The sequence below is a fragment of the Oncorhynchus kisutch genome, linkage group LG2 (genome assembly GCF_002021735.2).
Source record: "Oncorhynchus kisutch isolate 150728-3 linkage group LG2, Okis_V2, whole genome shotgun sequence".
In the NCBI taxonomy this organism is placed as follows: domain Eukaryota; kingdom Metazoa; phylum Chordata; class Actinopteri; order Salmoniformes; family Salmonidae; genus Oncorhynchus; species Oncorhynchus kisutch.
The window spans coordinates 17,633,571-17,652,230 of NC_034175.2; the positions used below are offsets into that span (position 1 = coordinate 17,633,571).

General features: G+C 42.5%; 1 long non-coding RNA gene across 1 annotated transcript; it reads right to left on the reverse strand.

Annotated features, from left to right (window-relative positions):
* Positions 1 to 1,701: 1,701 nt before the first annotated feature.
* On the reverse strand, positions 1,702 to 17,276 carry LOC116353485 (uncharacterized). The gene is made up of 3 exons (XR_004202919.1): positions 17,132 to 17,276; positions 11,921 to 11,997; positions 1,702 to 2,245 (listed from the first exon to the last, which is right to left on the reverse strand). It is a non-coding gene; the product is annotated as an uncharacterized LOC116353485 (long non-coding RNA).
* Positions 17,277 to 18,660: the final 1,384 nt, after the last annotated feature.

Genomic DNA, 18,660 nt, shown 5'->3' on the forward strand with positions numbered 1-18,660 from the left:
CACGTCTGGCACTGCAGGATTTGAGTCCCTGGCGGCGTAGTGTGTTACTGATGGTAGGCTTCAATCTCACACAAATCATCAAGGAACCCACCAGGTACAACCCTAAATCTGTAAACAAGGGCACCCTCATAGACGTTATCCTGACCAACTGGCCCTCCAAATACACCTCCGCTGTCTTCAAACAGGATCTCAGCGATCACTGCCTCATTGCCTGTATCTGCTACGGGTCCGCAGTCAAACGACCACCAATCATCACTGTCAAATGCTCCCTAAAACACTTCTGTGAGCAGGCCTTTCTAATCGACCTGGCCCGATTTTTGAATTGCAAAAATCGCTGAAGTTGGAGACTTTTATCTCCCTCACCAACTTTAAACATCTGCCATCTGAGCAGCTAACCGATCACTGCAGCTGTACATAGTACATCGGTATATAGCCCACCCAATTTACCTACCTCTTCCCCATACTGTTTTTATTTATTTACTGTTCTGCTCTTTTGCACACCAGTATCCCTACCTGCACATGACCATCTGATCATTTATCACTCCAGCGTTAATCTGCAAAATTGTAATTATTCGCCCACCTCCTCATGCCTTTTGCACACAATGTATATAGACTCTTTTTTTTCTTTTTTTCTACTGTGTTATTGACTTGTTTATTGTTTACTCAATATGTAACTCTGTGTTGTTGTCTGTTCACACTGCTATGCTATCTTGGCCAGGTCGCAGTTGTAAATGAGAACTTGTTCTCAACTAGCCTACCTGGTTAAATAAAAAATAAAAAATCTATCACGTCCAGAAAACAGTGTGTGCTCCAGATTACATTTTGGTAATAAGTGCTCTGGATCTATCAGTGCAGTGGTGACCCATAGACCTCCACCTCACACAGGGTCAGGTGTTCACTTCTTCCTGGAATGACCACGTTGATGTATCGACCCTCCATCCCGTTACATTGGAAGGTGCTGGAGAAGCCAACTGGAAGAAGAGATCAATTAATAACACATTATTGACTCAAGCCACTGATATTTTGGGGTTTATACAAGCTAGTGACAAAAACATGTAAATTTCTGTACATTTTCAATTCAGGGTGTAACACAACAAAATGTGGAAAACGTACTTTCAAAGGCGCTGTATTCCTTCTCATGGCCACTGTTAATAACCCCATGGTGTTGCCTATGGTAGTATTACTTTCAAGGTAGTTTGGTAGTATTCACTTCAAGCCTACTTTCAGTGCTGATTTTTCATCTTTGAAATCTTGTTTTATTAAGTACAATTAAAATTACCATTACGTAAACAAATTAGCATCACTAGTATTATGTCAAAATAAGGTTAAAGGCATTCAATGGACTAGTGGTGGATTCTGTCATATTCTCCAACCTAACGTCCAGTGGAGTTTAAACGTATGTTGATGTATGCTTGATTTGGTCTGGTCCTCGTCTGGTCATCTGAGTAGCATTCAGCCGTATATTAATGCAGCTGGTAAATATTTGCTTATGTTTATGGTCCTTCAAACTTTGTTCACCATGTCTTATGATATGAGGGCAGCAAGCAATAAAGTCATCTGCAGTAATTCCGACCACAATTGAATAATTTAGAGTAAAAGATAGGGATACAACTTTAGAGGGAACAGGCTATGGCAAAGAGTGGATTGTTGTACAGAGGCCAAAATTGACATATTTACAGACTACAAGCACAAACAACCAAATACATAATGGAAACATTCCAGATTCCAAGATTTCACCTTTAATTCATTTTAGCATAATAGCAATAGTATTACAGCATTATATGTATTTCTAAGTATGAATGAGAACCATCTAACCAATAATTAGGCAACAAAAAATGTATGAATATTTTTGTGTTACACAAAATGTTGGCCAATTTATACCCAAACTTCCAAAAACAGTGTGCAAGAAGAACTTCCAGAACAGGGGACCAAATTTGTTTTTGTTTACTGAAAGTAAATACACATTTTTGATAATTAACATACTGGAAGTATACTAAAAAACATTAATTGTTTTTCGTAAGACAATACATTCCCCAAACATTGCAGGGTGCTGTTAAGAGTTAACGATCTGATTTAGTTACATGTAGGCCCAGTCCCATCCAGGGGTGATCCGTACACCTCCACCTCACACAAGGTCAGGTACTCCTTCCTCCCTGGAATGACCACGATGACATATCGACCCTCCATGCCCGGACACTGGAAGGTGCTAGAAGTGCCAGCTGGGATAGAGGAGATCACAGCACACCTGCAGGATAAAACAGAAACAAACTACTATAGTACCTACTGAGAGCCACTTCTGTTCAATTCCAAATGGATATTAAGCCCCTATCTCAGGGTACTTAAAGTAGTTAAATAAAGGTTAAATAAGAAAGTGCCCTTCTGCCGGACACCCAACAATCGTTTTGGTCAAAAACTGAGGATGCAAGGACTGACCATTCATAATATCAAAATTAGAGTTTTAACAATGTTTTGAGGCTATAAAGTGTTTGTTTAAATGTAAATTGTTTACAAACATTGGAGACAAACTATTTTATATTTTGGGATCTTATGGGGTATGACAGTTGAACTAAGCTTATGAGGTATTTATGAGTTATATACTTATAAAATCAGCATTACTTTGGGTATGAATCGTTCATTTAAAAGTATAAAAATGTATGTCCCAATCACGGACTGCTCCTTTAACATAACCATTAAGTAAATTAGGCAGGATATAGTGCCTTCGGAAAGTATTCAGACCCCTTGACTTTTTCCATATTTTGGTAGGTTACAGCCTTATTTTAAAATGGATTCAATAGTTTTTTCCCTCATCAATCTACACACTCAATACCCCATAGTGACAAAGCAAAAACAGTATTTTAGAAATGTTAGCAAATGTTTACAAATTAAACTGAAATATCACATTTACATAAGTATTCCAACCCTTTACTTTGTTGAAGCACCTTTGGCAACGGTTACAGCCTTGAATCTTCTTGGGTATGATGCTACAAGCTTGGCATACCTGTATTTTGTGAGTTTCTCCCACAACTTTCTGCAGATCCTCTCAATCAGGTTGGATGAGCAGCGTTGCTGCACAGCTATTTTCAGGTCTCTCCAGAGATGTTCGGTCGGCTTCACGTCCGGGCTCTGGCTGGGCCACACAAGGACATTCAGAGACTTGTCCCGAAGGCACTCCTGTGTTGTCTTGGTTGTGTGTTTAGGGTTGTTGTCCTGTTGGAAGGTGAACATTCACCCCAGTCTGAGGCCCCGAGCACTCTGGAGCAGGTTTTAATCAAGGATCTCTGTACTTTGCTCCGTTCATCTTTACCTCGATTCTGACTACTCTTCCAGTTCCTTCCACTGAAAAACATCCCCACAGCACGGCTGCTGCCACCACCATTCTCCACCGTAGAGATGGTGCCAGGTTTCCTCCAGAAGTGATGTTTGACCAGAGAGTCTTGTTTCCCATGGTCTGAGAGTCTTTAGTGGCCTTTTGGCAAGCTCCAAGTGGGCTGTCATGTGCCTTTTACTGAGGAGTGGCTTCCGTCTGGCCACTCTACCATAAATGCCTGATTGGTGGAGTGCTGCAGAGATGGTTGTCCTTCTGGAAGGTTCTCATATCTCCACTCTGTTAGAGTGACCATCAGGTTCTTGGTCACCTCCCTGACCAATGCCCTTCTCCCCTGATTGCCGGGTTTGGCCGGGTGGCCAGCTCTAGGAAGAGTCTTGGTGGTTCCAAACTTCTTCCATTTAAGAATGATGGAGGCCATTTTTTGGTACCCTTCCCCAGATCTGTGCCTCGACAAAATCCTGTCTCGGAGCTCTACAGACAACTCTTTCGACCTCATGTAAATAAGGTATTTCTGTTTTTATTTGTATTAAATAAGCAAACATTTCTAAAAAAACAGTTTTTCATTTGTCATTATGGGGTATTGTGTGTAGATTGCAGAGGATGTTTTTTTATTTAATACATTTTAGAATAAGGCGGGGGAAAAATGTGGAAAAAGTCAAGGTGTCTGAATACATTCCGATGGCACTGTATTTATTTATATGGTTATAGCTCCACCTTGCCTGCTGATAGGCTTGGTTGGTTTTCCAAGCCTCATTGCTTCAACTAATCTTTAAAACATATATGACGCCAGATTAAAAACGTATAACTTTTCAATTAAAATTATTATACAAGTTATTGCAACCAAAATAATGTTATTTACAGTATATGGGGGATACAACTGTCATGACGTGGCCCTCTTTGGGTATAGCGAGTGCCTTCCCCTCTCTCCTCTCCTACACCCAGGTTCTGTTATCTCAGGTCATAAATTCCTGGAGGAGACTCTCTCCTCCTGGCCATGCAGAAAGAGACACATAACGAGAACAAAGTCACTTCTTCTACATCACAGAATTTGAGAACTGAACAATATCCATGTTTTGGAGAATGTGTAAACGGTCAGTGGAGAAGCCAGCTTACAACCCGATCCATATTGTTTCATGTTTGTGACCTCATGAAAGACAATACAGTCACATTACCACAACTCTATTTATACAGGTGCCTTCGTTATGAGGTGTGCGTCTAATTATTGTATAAAATGAATGAGTAAAGATGAAACTATTTGTGAAATGATGTAAGGTGATGTTGAACCGTTGATGTGAGAGAATTGTATTCCCTTTAAAGTTTAACTAAGTCATTGGCCTGCCCCCACGAGCACAGACATGATCTGGGTCATGGGACAGCCCTTTTCTACTGTTACGAATAAAAACCCCAACTGAAGAAATCCTCTTCAGACCACGCGTACCTCGGTCAGCTGAGGGGGCGAAGGTTGAGTAGAGACCACAAAAACCTCAGTATAAGCTAAGGTTGTAATGGTTGTTGAATTCTTAACCATACCATGTGGAGCATTGGCTACAAGGGTGGAAATGGTTAAACTCTGAGACTATCGATCCCGAAAGAATAAGAGCAACTCTTCGATACTAATTACTAGTCTGCAGCTTGAAATTATGTCAACCTGACATGCGAAGACCGACAACCGCCAAAACATCTATTCTATAAGAACATTTCTGATTGATACTCTGAAGTACCCATTCTAACCACGAAAGACTTCAGGGAAGCAGAGAGAGAGACGCTCGGATGAACTTTCCAACAGAAAGACAGACGATTCCAACAGAGATCACAACGACACACTGAGCGTAAATATATATTGATTACAATTATTCACGAATTAGTGAGAAAAGGATTAGAATTTCAATTAATATAATTATCAACTTTGTTGCGACAGCCTTTTCGATTTTCCCGCCCTTCTCAGTCCACACCCACTTCCCTTTGTCCACCAAGCCGTCATATCGGCGTAGCTCACCAGGGAACCTCCCTTATTTCCTTGTAACCATAACTGCTGTTTGTTTATACATTTCTGTGATTATTTAGATAGTTAGTAAATAAATGAATAACACAATTGATGTATGGAAGATTCATAGAAAAGGCTGGGTTCGTGCAGATAACCAACAATTTACGACATTTGGAATAAGACTAACGTGAGGTAAAGAATAATGAATTAATTAGAAGACTAATTGATTAGATATTAAAATATCTGAGTTATATTAGGAAAAGTCTAACTTGAAATCTGAAGATGTTCCTTTGTGCCCCGACTTCCTAGTTATTTACATTTACATGATTAGTTTAATCACGTAATAATAATTACAGAGAATAGATTTGATAAAATAACAGTCTTCACTTTAATGATGCCAAAGACACGACACAACCATACCAGCAATGCATATTTTGCTGCGAAGAGACAGAATCGTTAGAGTTTTGGGACACTGTAAAGTCCATGGAGAATAAGAGCACCTCCTCCCAGCAGCCCTACGATAATCAACCATTTCAATAAGCATTTTGCTACGGCTGGCCATGCTTTCCACCTGGCTAGCCCTACCCCGGCCAACAGCTCAGCACACCGGCCAACAGCTCAGCAACCCTACCCCAGTATCTCTACTTGCACATCATCATCTACACATCTATCACTCCAGTGTTAATGCTAAATTGTAATTATTTCACCTCAATGGCCTATTAATTGCCTTACCTCTGTACTCTTCTACTTTTGCGCACACTGTACATAGATTTTTCTATTGTGTTATTGACTGTACGTTTGTTTGTGTGTAACTCTGTGTTGTTTTTGCTGCTTTACTTTATCTTGACCAGGTCGCAATTGAAAATGAGAACTTGTTCTCAACTGGTCTACCTGGTTAAATAAAGGTGAAATTACAATTAAATTTTTTTGGTAGCAGGTCTAGAAATGGCTGAAGAATTGCTACGTATACCTGGAGCTAACTCTGCAGATAGCACTACAGGGTGATTTGAAAAGTCATAGTCAATCGATCAATAATATAAAAACCTTTGGCACTGTATATATATATATATATATGAACTCAGCAAAATAAGAAACGTTCCGTTTTCAGGACCCTGTCTTTCAAAGATAATTGAATTGTTCATAGATCCATAAACAATTAATGAACATGCACCTGTGGAACGGTCGTTAAGACACTAACAGCTTACAGACGGTAGGCAATTAAGGTCACAGTTATGAAAACTTAAGACACTAAAGAGGCCTTTCTACTGACTCTGAAAAACATCAAAAGAAAGATGCCCAGGGTTCCTGCTCATCTGCGTGAACGTGCCTTAGGCATGTTGCAAGGAGGCATGAGGACTGCAGATGTGGCCAGGGCAATAAATTGCAATGTCCATACTGTGAGATGCCTAAGACAGCGCTACAGGGACACAGGATGGACAGCTGATCGTCCTCACAGTGGCAGACCACGTGTAGCGACACCTGCACAGGATTGGTACATCCGAACATCACACCTGCGTGACAGGAACAGGAGGGCAACAACAACTGCCCGAGTTACACCAGGAACACACGATCCCTCGATCAGTGCTCAGACTGTCCGCAAAAGGCTGAGAAAGACTGGACTGGGGGCTTGTAGGCCTGTTGTAAAGCAGGTCCTCACCAGACATCACCGGCAACAACATCGCCTTTTGTCCCAAACCCACCATCGCTGGACCAGACAGGACTGGCAAACAGTGCTCTGACAAGTCACGGTTTTGTTTCACCAGAGGTGATGGTCAGATTCGCGTTTATCGTTGAAGGAATGAGCATTACCCCGAGGCCTGTACTCTGGAGCGGGATCGATTTGGAGGTGGAGGGTCCGTCATGGTCTGGGGCGGTGTGTCACAGCATCATCGGACTGAGCTTGTTGTTATTGCAGGCCATCTCCATGCTGTGCGTTACAGGGAAGACATCCTCCTCCCTCATGTGGTACCCTTCCTGCAGGTTCATCCTGACATGACCCTCCAGCATGACAATGCCACCAGTCAAACTGCTCATTCTGTGTGTGATTTCCTTGCAGACAAGAATGTCAGTGTTCTGCCATGGCCAGCGAAGAGACCGGATCTCAATCTCATTGAGCACGTCTGGGACCTGTTGGATCGGAGGGTGAGGGTGACGGGGCCTGGGCCTCAACCCCGCCCTATGCAATTTGGTCCGGGACTTTCTGACGGGGCACCCCTAGGTGGTGAAGGTAGAAAACAACATCTCCACCTCGCTGACCATCAACACTGGAGCCCCACAAGGGTGTGTGCTCAGCCCCCTCATGTACTCCCTGTTCACCCACGACTGCGTGGCCATGCATGCCTCCAACTCAATCATCAAGTTTGCAGATCACACAACAGTAATGGGCTTGATTACCAACAACGACGAGACAACCTACTGGAAGGAGGTGAGGGCACTCGGAGTGTGGTGTCAGGAAAACAACCTCTTCCTCATTATCAACGAAACAAAGGAGATGATCATGGACTTCAGGAAACAGCAGAGGGAGCACCCCCCCCCCCCTCCTATCCACATCGAAGGGGCAGCAGTGGAGAAAGTGGAATGCTTTAAGTCCCTAGGTGTACACATAAACAACAAACTGAAATGGTCCACCCACACAGACAGTGTGGTGAAGAAGGCGCAACAGTGCCTCTTCAACCTCAGGAGGCTGAAGAAATGTGTTTTGTCACCCAAAACCCTCACTAACTTTACAGATCCACATTCGAGAGCATCCTGTCGGGCTGTATCACAGCCTGCTACGGCAACTGCTCCGCCCTCAACCGCAAGGCTCTCCAGGGAGGGGTGCAGTCTGCACAACGCATCACCGGGGGCAAAGTACCTGCCCTCCATGACACCTATAGCACCCGATGTCACAGGAAGGCAAAAAAGATCATCAAAGACAACAACCACCCGAGCCACTGCCTGTTCACACCGCTACCGGCCAGAAGGCGAGGTCAGTACAAGCTGGGACCAAGAGACTGAAGAACAGCTTCTATCTCAGGGCCATCAGACTGCTAAACAGCAAACACTAACTCAGAAAGGCTGCTGCCTACATGGAGACCCAATCGCTGGCCACTTTAACAAATTGATCACTAGTCACTTTAAACAATGCCACTTTAAATAATGCCACTTTAATAATGTTTACATATCTTACATTACTCATATCATATGTATATACTGTATTTTATACCATCTATTGCACCTTGTCCTTGCCCGCTCGGCAATCACTCATCATGTACATATTCCCATTCAACCCTTTTAGATTTGTGTGTATTAGGTAGTTGGGGAACTGTTAGATTACTTGTTAGATAATACTGTACTGTCGGAACCAGAAGCACAAGCATTTGGCTACACTCTCATTAACATCTGCTAACCATGTGTATGTGACAAATAAAATTTGATTTGATTTATTAACGGACCAGTACAGCCCTCTGCAGTGCGGGAAACTTTTTTTTCTCTCATAAAGGTAGTTCACTTGGCCTTTACTAGTCCTGCATTAGCGGCCCGATACAGATTTCTGCAGTGCTGTGAGAAATTATTTTAGCTATATCAATTAGCTACATAATGTAACTCCTAGGGTGTATTGGCAATTTTTTAAGATGATAACACTATATATTTTTTTTACATTTTGACATTTGTTCCAGTGATTCTTGTAGTAGTTCAACAACATTTGAGTGGTTTCCAGGTTGTTAGGAGGTGTTTCCAGGCCATTTCTGACACTTTAGGCAGCTTGGTTATGAAATATAATAGCACATTGTTGAAGACTAGTCCACTACTTACAAATACACAAGATTTGGCTACAAAAAATGAACAATAATATCACATTTCCAAAATCTTATTCTGTATTGGCGGCCATATTGGATTATGTAAAAAATAAATAAATTGTGGTTTTGTGCCCCACTTTTTGGGCACCTCTTCTAATATCAGCAAGGCAACAGTAACCATGTCTTCCCCCACAAAGGATGCAATGCAAATTGAGCCAATTGAGATATCGTGTGTGACAAACAAATGTAATTTATCTTGTATGACCACAGATTATCCCTTATATTGACCAGATACTCAAGTGACCCCTATGAAAATAAATGTCTTCAAAAATGGAAGGCTGTTAGCTTTCATACCAGTATCTTTAGCTAATCAACTCCCTGTACTCCATTTCATGTGCCAAAGAAAAAATGCCACCTAGTGCAGAAAAATGATATTGGTCCTATTTATCCTCCTCATTTCGCTCTCAATGACTATATCTCCCTCCTTGGGGCAATGATCTCTATGGCATGACGCTTCATTCACCAAAGTTTCGTCATAATCGGCCCAATGTCTCTGAGATATGGACGGACAGACGGACAGATAGAGACCAATCCACAGTCCCCTCCCTGATTTCATTGTGAGGGACAAGTAATACATCCCAATGAGCATCTCTATTAAATTGTACGCTTTAATCGGCTCTGTAACGCTTTCATCACTTTCTGACGGTAAGGCCCTGGACAATGATCCTAGTACATACAGTACATTCGGAAAGTATTCAGACCACTTCACTTTTTCCACATTTTGTTACGTTACAGACAAAAATTTATAAAATAAAAAAAATCATCATCAATCTACACACAATACCCCATAATGACAAAGCGAAACTAGATTTCTGTTTAAAAACATAAGTATTGAAACAAAAGGGTTTCAATACTTATACATAAGTACCTGTCTGTACAGTTGAAAATGCATGTTAGAGCAAAAATCAAGCCATGAGGTCGAAGGAATTGTCCGTAGAGCTCTGAGACAGGAATGTGTCAAGGCACAGATCTGGAGAAGGGTACCAAAACATCAAAGGGCCTCAAGAACACAATTGCCTCCATCATTCTTAAGTGGAAGAAGTTTGGAATCACCAAGACTCTTCCTAGAACTGGCCACCCGGCCAAACTGAGTATTCGGGTGAGAAGGGCCTTGGTCAGGGAGGTGACCAAGAAACTGATGGTTGCACTGACAGAGCTCAAGAATTGCTTTGTGGAGACGGAAGAACCTTCCAGAAAGACAACCATCTCTGCAGCACTCCAACTATCAGGCCTTTATGGTTGAGTGGCCAGACAGAAGCCACTCCTCAGTAAAAGGCACATGACAGTCCACTTGGAGTTTGCCAAAAGGCAACTAAAGGCCTTTCAGACCATGAGAAACAAGATTCGCTGGTCTGATGAAACCAAGATTGAACTTTTGGAGTAAACCAGGCACTGCCCATCACCTTGCCAATACCATCCCTACGGTGACACATGGTGGTGGCAGCATCATGCTGTGGGGATGAGGAAAAGATGAACGGAGCGAAGTACAGAGAGATCATTGATGAAAACCTGCTCCAGAGCGCTCAGGCCCTCAGACTGGGGTGAAGGTTCACTTCAGGACAAGGACCCTAAGCACACAGCCAAGACAATACAGGAGTTGCTTCGGTGTGCAGCGACGCTGTGCAGCGACGCTCCCCATCCAACCTGACAGAGCTTGAGAGGATCTGCAGAAAATAATGGGAGAAACTCCCCAAATATAGGTGTGCCAAACTTGTACTGTACAAGTGCCAAATGTGCTTCAATAAAGTACAGAGTACTTATCTAAGTTTAAAATATTTGCACAAATGTCTAAAAACCTGTTTTTGCTTTGTCATTATGGGGTATTGTGTGTAGATGAATTTAATCAATTTTAGAACGAGGCTGTAATGTAACAAATGTGGAAAACGTCAAGGGGTCTGAATACTTTCCGAAGGCACTGTAAATTTGCCTGTTGGTGTCATAAATACATTGAGATATAATATAGCCTCACTTTTCATAGTAAGAGATCTAGCCCTGTTAATCTAAAGGGCATAATATCTCAACATAATCTCAGAGCATTTCGTATTATTCTGTATGTAAATTCGTGACAATTAGTTTAGTATGATATGTTACGTTTCGTATGGTATGTATTCATTTGTGGATGTCCATCACCCATTTCATATGATATGTTACAATTCGTATTATATGTTACGGATTTGCAAAACGTATTATATGTTACAAATTTGATAAATGTATGTGATATGTTATGAATTTGCAAAATGTATGTGATATGTTATGAATTTTTAAAACATATGTTACGTTTTCAAATACTAGCTAGGTGGCTAACATTAGCTAGCTCGCTGACATTAGCTAGACTAGGGTTTAGGGTTAAGGTTATAGTTTAAGAGTTAGGTTAAAGGGTTAAGGTTAGGGTTAGGGGATGTGTTAGCTAAAAGGTTAGGGTTTGGAGAAGGGTTAGCTAATGTGCAAAGTATTTGCAAAGTTGCTAAAAAGTAGTATGTTGAAAAGTTGCTAATTAGCTAAAATGCTAGAGTTGTCCATTAAGAGATTCGAACGCGCAAGCTTTGGCTTGTTAGACGTTCATGTTATACACCCATCCATCCACCACAACCAACCACCCTACTTTCGTTTTTGCGTTACATAACTGTGTCTTATTCAAACATACCAAACATAACATATCATAATAAATGGAGTGTCTCAGATTTATGTACAGAATAATACGAAGTGCTCTGTGACCAGCTCGGTTTCTATCTAGTTATCAGGAGGAAAGGGAATAAAAAATGTGATTACTTGGGACTGTAGGGCCAATAGAGCATGCCAGTCCCAGGAGAGTCAACAAGAGGAACATCGTGGTCGATCTCATCATCCTGGAGGAAGAGCCCAGAGCAAGTCAACAGGTCTGATAGGAACCAGTCCACAGAAACATTGGCACAAACACTGAAACAATCTGTTAGGCTGCAATTCAATCACAATTTATATTTTTTATCAATTCAGCTCACATGAACAAAGAAAAACATTTCAAATATTGTTTTACTCACTTCGTAAGAAGAACAATAAACACAAAGAGAGTGCATTTTGGGTAGTGTCATTTTAAAAATGTTTTACTGTTCTTTTAAACTCATTTTAACACTGTTTTAAAGAGCAAATGTTCAACTTCAAAATGTATATAATATTTTACCATTTCTAGCCTGTCATCTATGTGTAACAGGGCTGATGTGTTTTGCTCAACCCTCTCAGTTTTCCGCCATGTTTTTATTAATAAAAAAGTAATCACCACATTAAAACGAAATGGCGCCGGAGCAGAAGGCAGATGTTTTATGTGCCCCCAACTGATTGTTTTTTGTTTGTTTATCTGTGTTGTTTGTAACTTATTGTTTTACTATTTTTGTACGTAATGTAGCCGCTCCCCTCTCTTTTGACCGAAAATAACTTCTAGATATCAGGACTGCGATTACTCACCACGGACTAGCAGGATCCTTTTTTTTCTTTCATGATATACGGCTCCCTCGGGAACAGGCCCCGACCCCAGTGATCTGCGTGAAGAGGAGGCGGAGAAAGAGAGGCCGGAGGGCGGGCTGCCTTCTGAGGAGTAGGATGCGATCGCATAAACCCCCACTCCCCTCAATTCTGCTTGCAAACATGCAATATTTGGACAATCAAATGGGCGAGTTATTGGGAAGATTAAACTACCAACGGGACATTAAAACGTGTAACATCTTATGCTTCACGGAGTCGTGGCTGAACGACTACAATACCGACGTAGAGCTGGCTGGTTACGCGATGTACCGGCAGGAAAGAACAGCGTCGTCTGGTAAGACAAGGGGCGGCGGTCTGTGTATTTTTGTTAACAACGGCTGGTACATGATATCTAAGGAAGTCTTGAGCCATTGCTCACCTGAGGTAGAGTTTCTCATGATAAGCTGCAGACTACATTACCTACCAAGAGAGTTCTCATCTATATTCATTGTAGCTTTTTTTACCTCCTTTTCCTCCCCAATTTCGTAGTATCCAATTGTCAGTAGTTAACTGTCTTGTCTCATCGCTACAACTCCCGTACAGGCTAGGGAGAGACGAAGGTCGAGAGCTATGCATCCTCCAAAACACAACCCAACCAAGCCGCACTGCTTCTTAACACAGCGCTCATCCAACCCAGAAGCCAGCCGCACCAATGTGTCGGAGGAAACACCTTGCACCTAGCGACCTGGTCAGCGTGCACTGCGCCCGGCCCGCCACAGGAGTCACTAGTGCGCGATGAGACAAGGATATCCCTACCGGCCAAACCCTCCCTAACCCGGACGATGCAAGGCCAATTGTACGTCACCCCATGGACCTCCCGGTCGTGGCCGGCTGCGACAGAGCCTGGCCTTAGACCACTGCAACTTAAATCAGTTGTACCTCATTTCTATCAACATGTTAAATGTGCAACCAGAGGGAAAATAACTCTGGACCACCTATACTCCACACACAGAGACGCATACAAAGCTCTCCATCGCCCTCCATTTGTCAAATCTGACCATAATTCTATCCTCTTGATTCCTGCTTACAAGCACAAATTAAAGCAGGAAGCACCAGCGACTAGATCAATAAAAAGTGGTCAGATGAAGCAGATGCTAAGCTACAGGACTGTTTTGCTAGCACAGCCTTGAGTATGTTCCGGGATTCCTCCAATGGCATCTGTCATTGGCTTCATCAATAAGTGCATCGATGATGTCGTCCCCACAGTGAGCGTACGTACATACCCAAACCAGAAACCATGGATTACAGGCAGCATCTGCACTGAACTAAAGGCTAGAGCTGCCGCTTTCAAGGAGCGGGACTCTAACCCGGAAGCTTATAAGAAATCCCGCTATGCCCACCGACGAACCATCAAACAGGCAAAGGGTCAATACTGGACTAAGATCGAGTTGTGCTACACAGGCTCTGACGCTCGTCGGATGTGGCAGGGCCTGCAAACCATTACAGACTACTAAGGGGAGCACAGCTGAGAGCTGCCCAGTGACACAAGCCTACCGGACAAGCTAAACTACTTCTATGCTCGCTTCGAGGCAAATAACACTGAAACATGCATGAGAGCACCAGCTGTACCGGAAGACTGTGTGATCACGCTCTCCGCAGCCAATATGAGTAAAACCTTTAGACAGGTCAACATTCAGGCCGCAGAGCCAGACGGATTACCCTGACATGTACTGCGAGCATGTGCTGACCAACTGGTTGGCCAGCAGCATACCACCCTGCATCCCACTGCTGGCTTGGTTCTGTAGCTAAGCAGGGTTGGACCTGGTCAGTCCCTGGATAGGATACCAGATTCTGCTGGAAGTGGTGTTGGAGGGACAGTAGGAGGTACTCTTTCCTCTGGTCTAAAAAAATCATAATCCCAATGCCCCAGGGTGGTGATTGGGGACACTGCCCTGTGTAGGGTGCCGTCTTTTGTATGGGACGTTAAACGGGTGTCCTGACTCTCTGAGGTCATTAAAGATCCCATGGCACTTATCGTAAGAGTAGGGGTGTTAACCCCGGTGTCCTGGCTAAATTCCCAAGCTGTCCCTCATACCATAATGGTCACCTGATCATTCCCAGCTTACAATTGGCTCATTCATCCCCTTCCTCTCGCCTATAACTATTCCCCAGGTCGTTGCTGTAAATGAGAACGTGTTCTCAGTCAACTTACCTGGTAAAATAACGGAAAAATAAAAATAAACTAAAAACTAGCAAGTGTCTTCACTGATATTTTCAACCTCTCCCTGTCCGAGTCTGTAATACCAACATGTTTTAAGCAGACCACCATAGTGCCTGTGCCCAAGAACACTAAGATAACCTGCCTAAATGACTACCGACCCGTAGCACTCACATCTGTAGCCATGAAGTGCTTTGAAAGGCTGGTCATGGCTCACATCAACACCATCATCCCAGAAACCCTAGTCCCACTCCAATTTGTGTACCGCCCCAACAGATCCACAGATGATGCAGTTTCTATTGCACTCCACACTGCCTTTTCCCACCTGGACAAAAGGAACACCTATATGAGAATGCTATTCATTGACTACAGCTCAGCATTCAACAACATAGTGCCCTCAAAGCTCATCAATAAGCTAAGGACCCTGGGACTAAACACCTCTCTCTGCAACTGGATCCTGGACTTCCTGACGGGCCGCCCCCAGTTGGTAAGGGTAGGTAACAACACATCCGCCACGCTGATCCTTAACACTGGAGCCCCTCAGGGGTGCGTGCTCAGCCCCCTCCTGTACTCCCTGTTCACTCATGACTGCACAGCCAGGCACGACTCCAACACAATCATTAAATTTGCTGACGACACAACAGTGGTAGGCTTGATCACCGACAACAATGAGACCGCCCATAGGGAGGTCAGAGACCTGGCCGTGTGGTGCCAGGACAACAACCTCTCCCTCAACATGATCAAGACAAAGGAGTTGATTGTGGACTTCAGGAATAAGAGTACAGAGCACGCCGCCATTCTCATCGACAGGGCTGCAGTGGAGCAGGTTGAGATCTTGGAGAGCTTGGAGTTCCTTGGTGTCCACATCACCAACAAACTAATATGGTCCAAGCACACCGTGACAGTCGTGAAGCGGGCACGACAGAACCTATTCCCCATCAGGAGACTGAACAGATTTGGCATGGCTCCTTAGATCCTCAAAAGGTTCTACAGCTGCACCACCGAGAGCTTCATGACTGGTTGCCTGGTATGGCAACTGCTCGGCCTCCGACCACAAGGCACTACAGAGGGTAGTGCGACCGGCCCAGTACATCACTGGGGCCAAGCTTCCTGCCATCCAGGACCTCTATACCAGGCGGTGTCAGAGGAAGGCCCTGAAAATTGTCAAAGACTCCAGCAACCCTAACCATAGACTGTTCTCTCTGCTACCACACGGCAAGCGGTACCGTAGTGCCAAGTCTAGGTCCAAGAGGCATCTATACAGCTTCTACCCCCAAGATATAAGACTCCTGAACATCTAGTCATATGTCTACCCAGACTATCCACATTGCCCCCCCCCTCCCTACACACCACTGCCATTCTCTTTTGTCATCTATTCATAGTCACTTTAATTAACTCTACCTACATGTACATACTACCTCAACTAACCGGTGCCCCCGTACATTGACTCTGTACCGCCACCCCCCTGTATATATTATGTTTTACTGCTCCTCTTTAATTACTTGTTACTTTTATCTCTTATTCTTATCTGGATTTAAAAAAAATGCTCTGTCGGTTAGGGGCTCGTAAGTGAGCGTTTCACTGTAAGGTCTACTACACCTGTTGTATTCGGCGCATGTGACTAATCAAATTTGATTTGATTTGATTTGAAAGTTCAGTTCCCTTAACAGGGTTGACCTTGAAAATGAGAGTCAAACGTAAATGAATCATTATTCTCGTGAAATTAATAATAGTCTTCGGAAATTATATTGTCAAAGCAACAAAGTAACAAGGGCTTTACAATGATAGCATTTTCAGGTTAAAATCTTCCTCAGAAAAGGGACATGTCAAAATGCAGATTTTAGACTGCTTAGAAATAATTTATTCATATATTGAATTTTCCATGCAATCTTTAAAGGGCACTTATTTTATTATAACAGTCTTTTACATTTCAGCACAATTTCTACTTAATAAGGAACGTAATTCAAGAGAGTATAGTATTAGCGGAGAGAACAATGAGAGGTGCTGCGTTACTCTTAGCATTATCCTTTCGTGACCTTGCTACTTTAAAAAAATTGAATACAAGTCTTTCAGTATAAAATACAGTCCAGCTTGCTGTCTCTTTGCAATCACAGCCTCCTTGCAAACACAGTAGCATGCATTTAAGTAAAGGATTGGATTATGGGAACATCACGCCCATCTGAATTCAACCCACTGCTGAATTAAGACATTATTATTATGAAATAACTGTTATGTAAATCAACAGTTAATGTGTGGTTGTGTAAGGCAGAACATATAACGTAATCGAATACAATTCCAAATAGTATTAGATTGTAATATCCTCTTACCTTAAAAAAACAAGGTCACTGTTGATGCTGATGTAGGTAAAAGCTCTGTAGACAACTGAATCTGACTGATTCATTTATACACCAGTCACAAAGTCAATGACCCTGCCCACCCCCCTCGTCTCCAAGGACATCCTCCTAACAATTTACCATACCATGATAACTAGTCACCTGCACTACTGTGCCATAGTTTGACTTCCAGCCCCAAATCAGTGAGATAAGACAGGTCTCAACCATCTCCAGTTAATCATCAACAGGGCTGCTTGTATCATGACCGGGCATTCATGGAGGGAACACAACAGATACTTCTGTAAAATGCTGGAATCTAACCACTGACGGACAGGATCCTTTTCAACATCCTAGTGACGTTTCTTTGGGACCATTATAGACATCCTGACAACTGATACACTGAATGTCCTGAGAACGTCCTAAATACTAATCTAGTCCTCATTGACGTCCCAGGACCATAGAGGGAACTAAGACAAAAGCAGACTACAAGAACTAGAAGACTACAAGAACGGCTCTGGCTGCACAAGGACACCATGTGGGAGAGCTTCTGGCAGGTATTGGAGGACTTTATGCTCAAGGGGACTTTGTTGTTTGCTATGAGTGGGTTTATTTATTTTTGTGTGAAACATTTGCTTTCGGTGGATCCTTGCTGCGACCTGCCTGCTGGCCTACGGTGACGACTGTAAACCATGATGTATTAATATACATGTTAAAAATATACTTTTTCCCTCTGCTTCACTGCTCAACTCAATTTTCCACCATGTGACATAATCATTGAGATAAATAACTAAAACATGATTCCAACTTATGGCGAAATACAGACAGTATAACTGATTGATCAGGATATTGTGATATGGAAGGGAATAACAGGAAACATCTACACATGTTTAAAGTGTTACAGAGTAGTTGTATACTTTGCTACTTATAGAATCTCAAGAGCATGTACAAAAGCAGGCAACATATTGCTTGTATACTTACTCCACATCAGATATTTTACTGCAGTTGATGACTACATTCAATTAGATAAAAGTAAACTAAAAGTGTCTTATTATAAATTTACTTCAATGTTTACTTATGGTCCTGGTACAATTACAATCCACACTCTTATACATGACCAAGTGAATGTGTATACAGTATGTGTGTGTGTGTGTGTGTGTGTGTGCATGCTTGTGTGCGTGCGCAGGTGACTTAGCTAAATGTCTTGGTTTTGAGAATTTAAAAACATAGGTTTAGGCCATAATATTCCAATCCAAATATCTTTGATAACTGCATTCTAGGTGAAACCAAGAAATGCTTCGGAAACGTTGGTGCTGTGTTACACTTTACCTTCTCTGAATACATTAACATACAATACAGTACAATGATAGGAGACATTACAGTAAGTACGGTTTCAATAAAACAGATGTAAATTAATATACTCAATATAACAACATTTACAGTGTGACATTAGAATGAATTTTAACATGGATTTATCCTACACATACACTCTTAGAAGAAAAGGAGCTATCTAGAACATTAAAGGG